Source organism: Schistocerca americana, chromosome 1, assembly GCF_021461395.2.
Source record: "Schistocerca americana isolate TAMUIC-IGC-003095 chromosome 1, iqSchAmer2.1, whole genome shotgun sequence".
NCBI lineage: Eukaryota > Metazoa > Arthropoda > Insecta > Orthoptera > Acrididae > Schistocerca > Schistocerca americana.
The window spans coordinates 179,482,946-179,493,764 of NC_060119.1; the positions used below are offsets into that span (position 1 = coordinate 179,482,946).

The window sequence follows — 10,819 nt, forward strand, 5'->3', positions numbered from 1 at the left end:
GTAAGTGCCTGGCAGTGTGTTCATCGAACCACCTTCACAATTCTCTATTATTCCAATCCCGTATAGCACGCGGAAAGAATGAACACCTATATCTTTCCGTACGAGCTCTGGTTTCCCTTATTTTATCGTGGTGATCGTTCCGCCCTCTGTAGGTCGGTGTCAACAAAATATTTTCGCATTCGGAGGAGAAAGTTGGTGATTGGAATTTCGTATCATTTATGTGACACTCTCTCCCATAATTCGCGATAATACAAAACGTGCTGCCTCTCTTTGAACTTTTTCGATGTACTCAGTCAGTCCTATTTGGTAAGGATCCAACACTGCGCAGCAGTATTCTAAAAGAGGACGGACAAGCGTAGTGTAGGCAGTCTCCTTAGTAGGTCTGTCACATTTTCTAAGTGTTCTGCCAATAAAACGCAGCCTTTGGTTTGCCTCCCCAACAACATTTTCTATCTGTTCTTTCAATTTAAGTTGTTCATAATTGTAATACCTACGTATTTAGTTGCATTTACGGATTTTAGATTTAACGAGTTCCTTTTAGTACTAATGTGGATGACCTCACACTTTTCGTTATTTGGGTTCAATTGCCACTTTTCGCACCATTCAGATATATTTTCTAAATCGTTTTGCAGTTTTTTTTATCTTCTGTTTACTTTATTAGTCGATAAACGACGGCGTCATCTGCAAACAACCGAAGACGGCTGCTCAGATTGTCTCCCAAATCGTTTATATAGATAAGGAACGGCAAAGGGCCTATAACACTACCTTGGGTAACGCCTGAAATCACTTCTGTTTTACTCGATGACTTTCCGTCAATTACTACGAACTGTGACCTCTCTGACAGGAAATCGCAAATCCAGTCACATAACTGAGACGATATTCCATAAGACAATTTTACTACGAGCCGCTTGTGACACTATACTACACAAGTTCGGTACTATTTTTAGGATGACAATCAAGTCTACGGTGGATGGTTAGGTGACAAATTGAGCAAAAGATTACCCAAGGTCGCTACAGTTTACAGTGGAGGCAAGCTGATGAACCAACAATTTTACGCCTCTGCACTCTGTATTTAACTTAAGCTGCGATGAGCTGTCGTCTGCTAGGCCACCCTCTTCCGCTGAAATTCCTGTACAACTAATTACACGTTTACTGAATTTTCCAGCAGAAACTTTCCCTATGTTTCTCGTTATGCGAGAGAACATGTACTCATCCCTAGTCTTAGAATGTGGCGATATAAACGCACAAGGTTAGAGCAGCGAGCAAATTATAATTCCCTCTCAGTTCTCGCAAGAACAATGAACTAATTGGCTGGTTCGTTTCGGCACAGCTGGAGCTAAACGATGTTACAGCTAATTTCTAGCTGGATATCAGCCGCTGTGAACGCAGTGTTCACACAAATGACTCATCTGCGTCATACAGAGCGTTATGTGCTCCATTCCGCACTTGACACCAGTTCAGAGAAGAGTCCCCGGAAATTTCCGTCTTGTCTTACTCATAGCCGAAATGTCTCCCCATTTGGGTTCTTTCGTTCTTAACGTCACGGCTTTTTTCGCCCAATAGGAGCGTTCGTTTTATTTTGTGGAAACTCTCTCTACCAATCGCAAGGTCCCTACCATTGATTGCATCGAAAGTTTGCCTCTTTTCTCTGTTCCAGCGCGTTTCCGCCAATCGGACGATTTGTGCCTGTTCCAGACGCCTAAATACGTGCATTGACTCTCTCATGTGTGTACCACTCGGTGGACACGTGATCGAAAATGCATCACTGGTCTTGTTTCGTACCCATTTGGAATTTCGAAACGCAGTTTTCTAAAAGCTTTCTTTCCTGTCCTCCCTCAGATGGACCATTATACTCGCTCTCCCACTCTGAGTCAGCTGGTCGGTCGTTGACTTTCTGTCTGGGACACCCTTTTGAGTGGTTTCAGTGTTACCCCCCGTAACAGAGCCTTGCCTCTGCGTCGTCCCTCTGAATTCCAAACTAAAACGCCTCTCGCTGCTTGTTTCACCTTCTGCTCAACATGCATTGTAGGAATGGTGTGTTAATTACCGTAAATTGAATGTCATCCCTTTTTGCATTACATACTGCTAGGCAAATTTCCTCATTACCGCTGAATTAAGCTAGGTGCCACATTCACCTTCCAGTTGCGATGTAGAAAGCTCTCATGTAATGTGCGAACCTGACCTTCACTTATTCTGCCACCTTACAAAGTGCCATTACTGTTGGTCTCATATCAGCTGCCTTCTCTGCTATACTGTAGAACTTGTTTCTATGAATGGCCCATGTTTGGTCGGACTATGCTACTTGGCAGCAGCACTTCTTCCGTAAGTTCCTTGCATCGTAAAGTTTTGCACCCCAGTGTATTATATGGTCTGCTTGAGACACACAAGAGGACATGCTTTCAGGAAGCAATGAATAAACAAACGTATTCCGCCGTCCAGTTATTGTAGCACTTGACACATATAAGGAGTGATGGTGATTCACTTGTCTGTGCGCCCATTCAAGTATTTCATGGTTTCCATGAATCGTCAAATATTGGGATGAATTCTTTAAACTAGGCAACGGACGTTATCTTACGCCGTAATCGTAAAAATCTGAGAATACATGCTGATTCTAATGACTTCGTAGCAAATAAATGTTCAAGTTTAATGTTTTACCACAGAAGGGACAACAAGGAGAAGCGGGGAGGAAGAATTACAACAAGCTGGGTCCCAGAAATGCACCAGCATTCGCGGCAAGCGATTATCGTATTAAAAAAGAAAGAGGAACTCGGTATAAGAATGAAATGAAACTGAAAATTGAGAGAGTCATACAACATTTAACCCCGTGTCTGTATCGGAGCTGAGAGCACGACCAATGCTGCAAATTTTTATCCATGAAAGAGATAAAATATTTTCTTTGGTGGCAGTTGTGTAAAATAGAGTACATGCAATTTCGTGCCTGTAACGAAGCTGATACTTCAAAAGGAAGTATCGATTGCGGTTCCGAAATCCGATATCAAGGCCATGAGCGTTGACCACATTCTCTTCCGATATCGTCGTCCAATAGTGCCTCAGGTTAAGGATGGAGCTGAGGACGATCGATACACGTCCGATCTACGTCGGTGATAATACACAGGAGGTAAGTATCAGCATGATGTTGCATCTACCTGGCCTGTATAGGAGCACTGACTTGGTTAACAAGGGTGTGTGATATTCCTGGCTGTTTGGCCGCCGGTATTTTATCTTGCTAGAAGCTCGCCTGGATGTAGCGTGATACACGTGACGTAGCATATAGTACAAAAGTGGAGAGAGGTACAAGCAGCAGGTGGTACAGTATTCTATTCCCTAGGAAGAGTCTGCCAATTGTACTGAACTTGCTTCTGATTGGTTGGCACATTCGGCTGTTAGGCGCCAAAACGCCTAACTTCTTTTATTAATTATTTATGTACTTTTCATTGTATTTAACCCAGTTTTCAGTATGACAATCTCTCATAGTTACCCTACAGAACTACAGCGCTTGTTTATTAAATTTCACTAGTTTTGAGAAACATAAGAGTAATGATTTTACAAGCAATTTGCTTCGGACACCTTCGAGTCGCTTTGGCGCGCCTGGGAGACGAAGTACTTTGGCTGCACTAGTCAGACTGTTTCGGGTGTTCTCAAAGCGAGACGTGTATCTCTCTTTCGGACGGACATGTTGTACTCTATATCGGAGGTTGTCAGAAAAGCTACCACACTACTAAAAAAGCTATGTCAAATGTTGTAGAAGAAGCCGCCGGCCGGAGTGGCCGTGCGGTTCTAGGCGCTACAGTCTGAATCCGAGCGACCGCTACGGTCGCAGGTTCGAAACCTGCCTCGGGCATGGATGTGTGTGATGTCCTTAAGTTAGTTAGGTTTAATTAGTTCTAAGTTCTAGGCGACTGATGACCTGAGAAGTTAAGTCGCATAATGCTCAGAGCCATTTGAACCATTTGTTGTAGAAGATACTGTAAAAAGTGATTATTTAAAATATAAACAAACAGGATACATTAAAGAGAGGTGTCACCTACCATCACTGTCAGTACTACAGATCTTGCCCTCTGTAAATACAGAGATTAACCTGAGCAAATGGCATCCCACAAAAAGCACACTCACAGCTTCAAGTTCGAGATGACAGCATAGAGACCTCCGCCGAAGAAGATCCCACGACCGACGAGCTGTCTTCTGCGCTGGGGACACAAATTTAGAAACGACAGGTTGGTGTAAAGAACGGGTGGGGATTCTTTGTTCAATCTCTCCAGATCTCTCCAGCATCCAGAGCTGCAGCAACTCCTGAACCAAGCTGTCAGCTAGCTGTTGTAACTGGTCCTTCATATTCTTGAGACTGGCGCTGAGATGGAGTTGGGGTCGGAGCTGGTCCCGTTCTGTTCTGGACAGGGTTGCAGCCTATCACCGATGTTACTTGATTTGAAGACTGAGCAGGAGATAAAGGAGACCAAAGAACAATTTGGAGTCGGAACTAAAGTTCAGGGAGAAGAATAAAAACTCTTAGGCTTGCCAGTGACACTGTAATTCTGCCAGAGAAATCAAAGGACATGCACATCACGTCTGCCCATTTCCATTCCATTCATATAATTCCTCCGTGGTGCATATTTTTTTTATTTTTTGTTTTTTAGAGTGTAGTTTTCATAGCTGTTTTTTTAAACTTTTTTAAAAAGCTGATATCAAGTCTGAAATTTTCCAAGATTTCGGTAGTTTACAGCATTAAAAAATCACGTAAGATCCTGGCATATTTAAAAAGTTCCACGTTAATACCACATAATCCACATGCTTTCCTTTTTTTCATACTTTTTAAGACTACTGCGATTGAATCCACAGTACTATTAGGTAATGTCATCTCCTCTTCCTTCCATTCTGAACCTTCTATTTCCCCCCTTTTTAACAAATTCTTTTCTCTGATATTCATTAATAATATTTAGTTCCTCAGTACCTTCCTCTGATCTAGTTAAGTGTTTCATTAGCTTGTAAGCGAAGCTTTGCCTTCCAAGTACATCCTGTTCTACTTTAGATATAAAGTGTTACGTGACTCTTGGTTAGCTTGTCTAGTTATTTGTTCGCCGTAGTTCCGCTTTTGCTTATACTTCTCTTTAATTTCTAGTGTTTTGTTCTACAGAAGTTTTTCATGAGCTATATCTTTTTCTTAACGAACTCTGCGATAATTTTCTTCCATCTCTTAATCACTACTTTCTCCTTAATTTATTTTCTTTTTCCCCGTGTGTCATAAGACGCTATTTCTACCCATTTTATGCATTCTTTAAAGCCAAGGATACGCGGTTAGGTATCGCAGATAGCTACATAAAACGTACGAAAGACTGGAAACAAAGAAGAGAGTTAGATTGTAAGTTGAGAGGGGAAACAAATTGATATGGTTGTTACAACAGAAATAAAAAAAAGTTAAATGACACTATAGATCTCAGTTACTGTATGTACATTGACACACAGGGGTGTACCTCATAACAGACAGCGAGTTTGCCGGCCGGAGTGGCCGAGCGCTTCTAGGCGCTACAGTCTGGAACCGAGCTACCGCTACGGTCGCAGGTTCGAATCCTGCCTCGGGCATAGATGTGTGTGATGTCCTTAGGTTAGTTAGGTTTATTTAGTTCTAAGTTCTAGGCGGCTGATGACCTCAGAGAGAGGAGGGAAAGAGAAAGGAAGAAAAAGAGGGAGGAAAGTGAAAATTTAAGAGAGGGAAAAAGAGAAGGTAGGGTAGGATAGAAAAGAATTAAAAAATTATAGAATATTTCCTCATTAATGAAAGAATCAGAGAGGGAATGCCATCTTTCGTCGAAAATGAGGTGAGAAAATGTAGAAATAATAAATAATTAATTAAAGTAATAAAGAAAATAATCGGGTAATAGATGCAAAAACTGAGTAAATTCAATAAAAGTGTAGTTTTTACGACCTTAACCTGTTCCCATTTCGTCACGCGTCTCCGTTTGGGAAGAGGTGCCCTTGTTTGTCCCGCACTTACACTGACTCGGTGGCACGCCGGCGGTGACTAAACACTTTTATCGCGCCCTAGTGTCTCCAGCGGCCCGCCTTTGTCATCGGGAAAAAATACGCCAGACAGCAGGCAGGCGAGGGTCGCATGCTTTATTACTTGCGGCGTCTGTGCACTGGGCCGACTCAATCACATTTCACAGCCGCCTTTTTCCCGGCGGCGTTTAAAAAACACGCTGGCCCGCCCCCGGCCGTTCTTTCGGGGCGCGGCTGTTAGCCGATTGCCGGCGTTAAAGAGCCGGGATGGGTTGCGGAGGCCGAGTAATGAAACGCCAGGTGGTGTGTGTGTGTGCGTGTGGCTGCGGCACACACGGCGCGCTGCCTGGCTGGCACGCACTCACGCACGCACGCTCGGCTGGAATGGGCCGCCGCGAGGGTGCAGGATGTGGTGCGATGCGCGCATCCTGCCGCTCTTGTGCGCTCCCCTCTAGAGCCGGCTCTCTTCTCCCTCCCTTTTTTTTCTTTTTTTTCGCGTGGGGAGCGGCGACCCAGTGACCTAGAGCCGCCCCCACATGCGGTGGCGCGGCGCGAGGCGTGGAAGAAGCCGGCCCGTCGTTGGACTGCAACGCGCTGTACCGTGATACCGCAGAGATATCGCGCGGAAAAAGCGACGACGCGCGGCTCTTCTGCAAAATATACCCTAACGGAGGCTAACATTCTAGCGCATCTAAGGACGGTTTAAAATTAATGAAAACTAAAGTTGGTTGTTATAACCACAGTAGGCAAAAAAAATAGTCATAAGCAAGAGAAATCACGCGAATATCGCTTCCTCCTTTGATAATGGCCTCAATTCGCCAATGAAGGGACTCGACGAGATTCTTCAGGTATGCCACATGCACCTGAAGACACCCATTGATGGTTAAATCCTCTAGAGCTACCAAACAGTGGTGATGTTAGTTTCTACGTTTCGCCGCCTATTCCAAATAGTCCCAGACATTTTCTGTGGGATTAAGAGTGGGTGATTTAGCTGAATAGTCAAAGTGTTCGTCAAACCAGGAACGTGCGCGTACAGCCCTGTGAAAACGGCTGTTGTCATGTTCGAAAACACGAGTTTCCGCGTCATGCTCATCAAAGAGATGTAGAAGAAAGAGCAATACTTGGAGCACAAGAAATGAAGAAATAAACATTATGGTATATGTTCGCGGTAACGTACGAGGGTAATCCCGGAAGTAAGGTCTCCTATTCTTTTATAAGTACATAGGGCTGTTTATTTCTACAATGGTTTACATCAGTTTACAGCTTGAACATTTAGCTAGTTTTTGACACAATCACCATTTCTGCCGATGCATTTTTGTAGACGCTGTTCAAATGTTCAAATGTGTGTGAAATCTTATGAGACTTAACTGCTAAGGTCATCAGTCCCTAAGCTTACACACTACTTAGCCTAAATTGTCCTAAGGGACAAACACACACACCCATGCCCGAGGGAGAACTCGCACCTCCGCCGATACCAGCCGCACAGTCGAGGACTGCAGCGCCCTAGACCGCTCGTCTAATCCGTAGACGCTGTGGTACTTTTTGTATGCCCGTGTAATATCAGCTCGCCCCCATGCTGTTCAGAAAGTTATGAACCTCTTCTTTCACCTCGTCGTCGGAGCTGAATCGCTTTCCGGCCAAAAGTTCTTGTAACTTAGGGAACAGGTGATAGTCACTGGGCGCCAAGTCAGGACTATAGGGTGGGTGGGTGATTATGTTCCACTGAAACTGTAGCAGGAGAGCAACGGTTTGCCGAGCAATGTGTGGGCGAGCCTTGTCATGGAGAATGTGTATGTCCTTGCTCAACATTCTTCTTCTCCGGTTCTGAATTGCCCGTTTGAGTTTTTTCAGTCTCACTGTACCTGTCAGCTTTAATTGTGATCCCAGTGGTCATAAAGTCGACCAACAATACCCCTTTCCGATCCCAAAAAACGGTTGTCATGACTTTATCAGCAGACTGTGTTTGTTTGAATTTCCGAGGCTTTGGCGAAGAAAGATGTCGCCACTGGCGTGATTGTTGCTTGGTCTCAGGTGTAAAGTGGTATGTCCAGGTTCCGTCACCCGTGACAATTGAGTCCAGAAAGTTGTCCTGTTCGGCTGCAAGGCGGTGAAGAAATGCGCGGGAAGCGTCAATTCGTTGCCGCATGTAGTCCTCAGTCAGAATGCGTGGCACCCATCTTGCGCACACCTTCCAGTAGTTCAATGTTTCCATTAAAATTCTGTGAGCGGTGCTTCGGGAAACCTTAGGAACCAACGTGCAGATATCATTCAGGGCGATCCGCCGATCTTCACGGATGCTTTGCTCAGCCTTCAACACTGTCTCCTCAGAAACTGACGGTCTCCCGCTCCTTCGTTCGTCGTGAATTTCGGTCTGACCAGCTGCAAACTCTCTACACCACTTACGAATATTTTTGACACCCATGCACCATTCACCATACACTTCTGACAATTGGCGATGGACTTCAATCGGCGCAGTGCCCTTTGCGTTCAAAAACCGAATAACTGCGCGCAATTTGCAATTGGCGGTAACATCCAACGGCAGCTCCATTCTCACCGGCTGCCAAGCCAAGACTGAGAGCCTCAGCGCAGCGTGCGTATGTTTACACAGCGCGTGAAGCACTCCTCATAACAGTGTGACCAACCGCCACACAAACAGAATTCTGTACTCATAAAAAAATAGGAGTCCTTACTTTTGGGATTACCTTTGTATATGAGCTGGACCAAGTAATGGTATGAAAAGCACTTCCAAAAAACAAACAGTCACGTCCGGCCTTTACGTACTGCATGTGCATTCAACCCCCTGTCTCAATTGAAAAGAGGCAAAATCTCGACTCGCCGAACCACACTACACATACCCTCTCAGCGTCTGTCCATTTTGAGTGTAGTTTGATTCATTGACGAAGTCCGCAACTTTATGTCTCGCTGTGACCAATGGCCTTTTGCGAGGTGACCTGTTCCAAATGTCTATTACACGCGATTCCTTTCTCAGTATTCCATCGGAAACTGGTGGAGATGGACGTGTATTCACTGACCGCAGCGATTCCTTTCGGTTTTGTAACCGACACTCATTGACAATGCGTGACACTCGTCTCCAGATAGGCTATTTTTACGACAAACGTTCATTCACCGTGTTTCGTGCCTGCGACTTGGACGTCATTTCTTGCACGCATGTTAGACAGGTCCTATTCTTATATCAATAAATCGGGCACCTTCATTCATAGTGTCGTCATGGAAATGTTTAAACAAGACGGTTCTGTCACATCTACGCGTCGACTCACCTTATTCACTTGATTCCATGCAACCAATTGGCACATACAGAAACCTTCATGGCAATAACTGGCGTTAGCGACTCTCATGACAACCAGGAACCGTTCTATATCATCTGAATGTCTCCCATGCGACCAGGGTGTTCTTTTAAGACAATGGCTAATATTTTATTTGATAATATTAACTCAGTATAAGTGACCAAAAATTGTCGAACCTATTGATTAGAAAGAAGATTCTAATAAGCACATACTATGGATTTAAATAAACAGAAGAAATAGGAAAGTGATAAGAAACAGCATAAATTAGATCAGTGCTAATTTAACATCACAATTTGGGGACCATGCAGCACTCATTGTTATTTCTATTATTTAATGTTATTTATTATTTTTATTTCGTGATGTATCACAATTCGGAAAGTTAGTTAATTTGCTATTGCTATGTCGTTCTTCCTTTTTATAATTAAATCTCTCAGTTGTTTCATTTTGTATTGTCGATCTGTAATATACATATTTTTATAGGGGGAGAGCACACAGAGTGCGAAAATGTCAGAGTTAAACCTCATTTACAATTTATTACAATTATGTACGCTATGAAATAACGAAGAGGGAGAAGAATGATGAAATGGTGGAAAGAAAACATTACAGCAAGAAAATTTGAATGACCTAATCGACCATATATATTGTACGTCCCAGAGTTGGCTGCAAACGGGTCCGATGTATGCCTTCCTCCGAGCCCTAATTTCTCTTATCTGATAAGATTAACTCAGTAAAAATGGCCAACAATTGTTGAACCTATTGATTAGACAGACCCTTACACGAAATGAACGTTGGAGGCAGTAGTATCGTTCTGCACTCAGCTTCAAATGCCGGTTCCGTAAAGTTTCTCAGTAGTATACCTTGAAAGAACGTTGCCTTTCCTCGAGCGATTCCCATTTGTTTTCCCGAAGCACCTCGGTAATCCAGAATGAGATTTTCACTCTGCAGCGGAGTGTGCGCTGATATGAAACTTTCTGGCAGATTAAAACTGTGTGCCGGACCGAGATCCAACTCGGGGCGTGGAGACGAGGTACTGGCAGAAGTAAAGCTGTGAGGATGGGGCGTGGGTCGTGCTTGGGTAGCTCAGTTGGTAGAGCGCTTGCCCGCGAAAGGCAAAGGTCCCGAGTTCGAGTCTCGGTCCGGCACACAGTTTTAATCTGCCAGACAGTTTCAGCTCGGTAATATTTGCGTATTGATTTAATCTAGTGGTATCAAATTTAGCAATGCGCCTCTGAATTGCCTCTATGTCTTCCTTTAATCTGGCCAGGTGGGAATGCCAAACAGCGCGACATATTCAAGAAAAGGTTCTATACGACGTCTGTTTTATAGATTAACGGAGCTTTTCTAAAATTCTCTCAAAAAAATAAAGTCGCGGCCCTGTCTCCAACAATACAACAGACGTCACAATACAAGGGGGGAGGTTCGAGGCTTCGTCCATTTGGAAACCAGAATGCGCGGCTACGTGTGGCCCAACTGACGACACAGTACAATGCTGGCGCAGGCACAAGTGTTTCGCAGCACAT

The 10,819-nt window shown here is 44.1% G+C and overlaps 1 non-coding gene across 1 annotated transcript; it reads left to right on the top strand.

Moving 5' to 3' along the window:
* Nucleotides 1-10,367: 10,367 nt before the first annotated feature.
* Trnas-cga lies at nucleotides 10,368-10,442 on the top strand. The gene has a single exon. It is a non-coding gene; the product is annotated as a tRNA-Ser (tRNA).
* The last annotated feature ends 377 nt before the right edge of the window (nucleotides 10,443-10,819 follow it).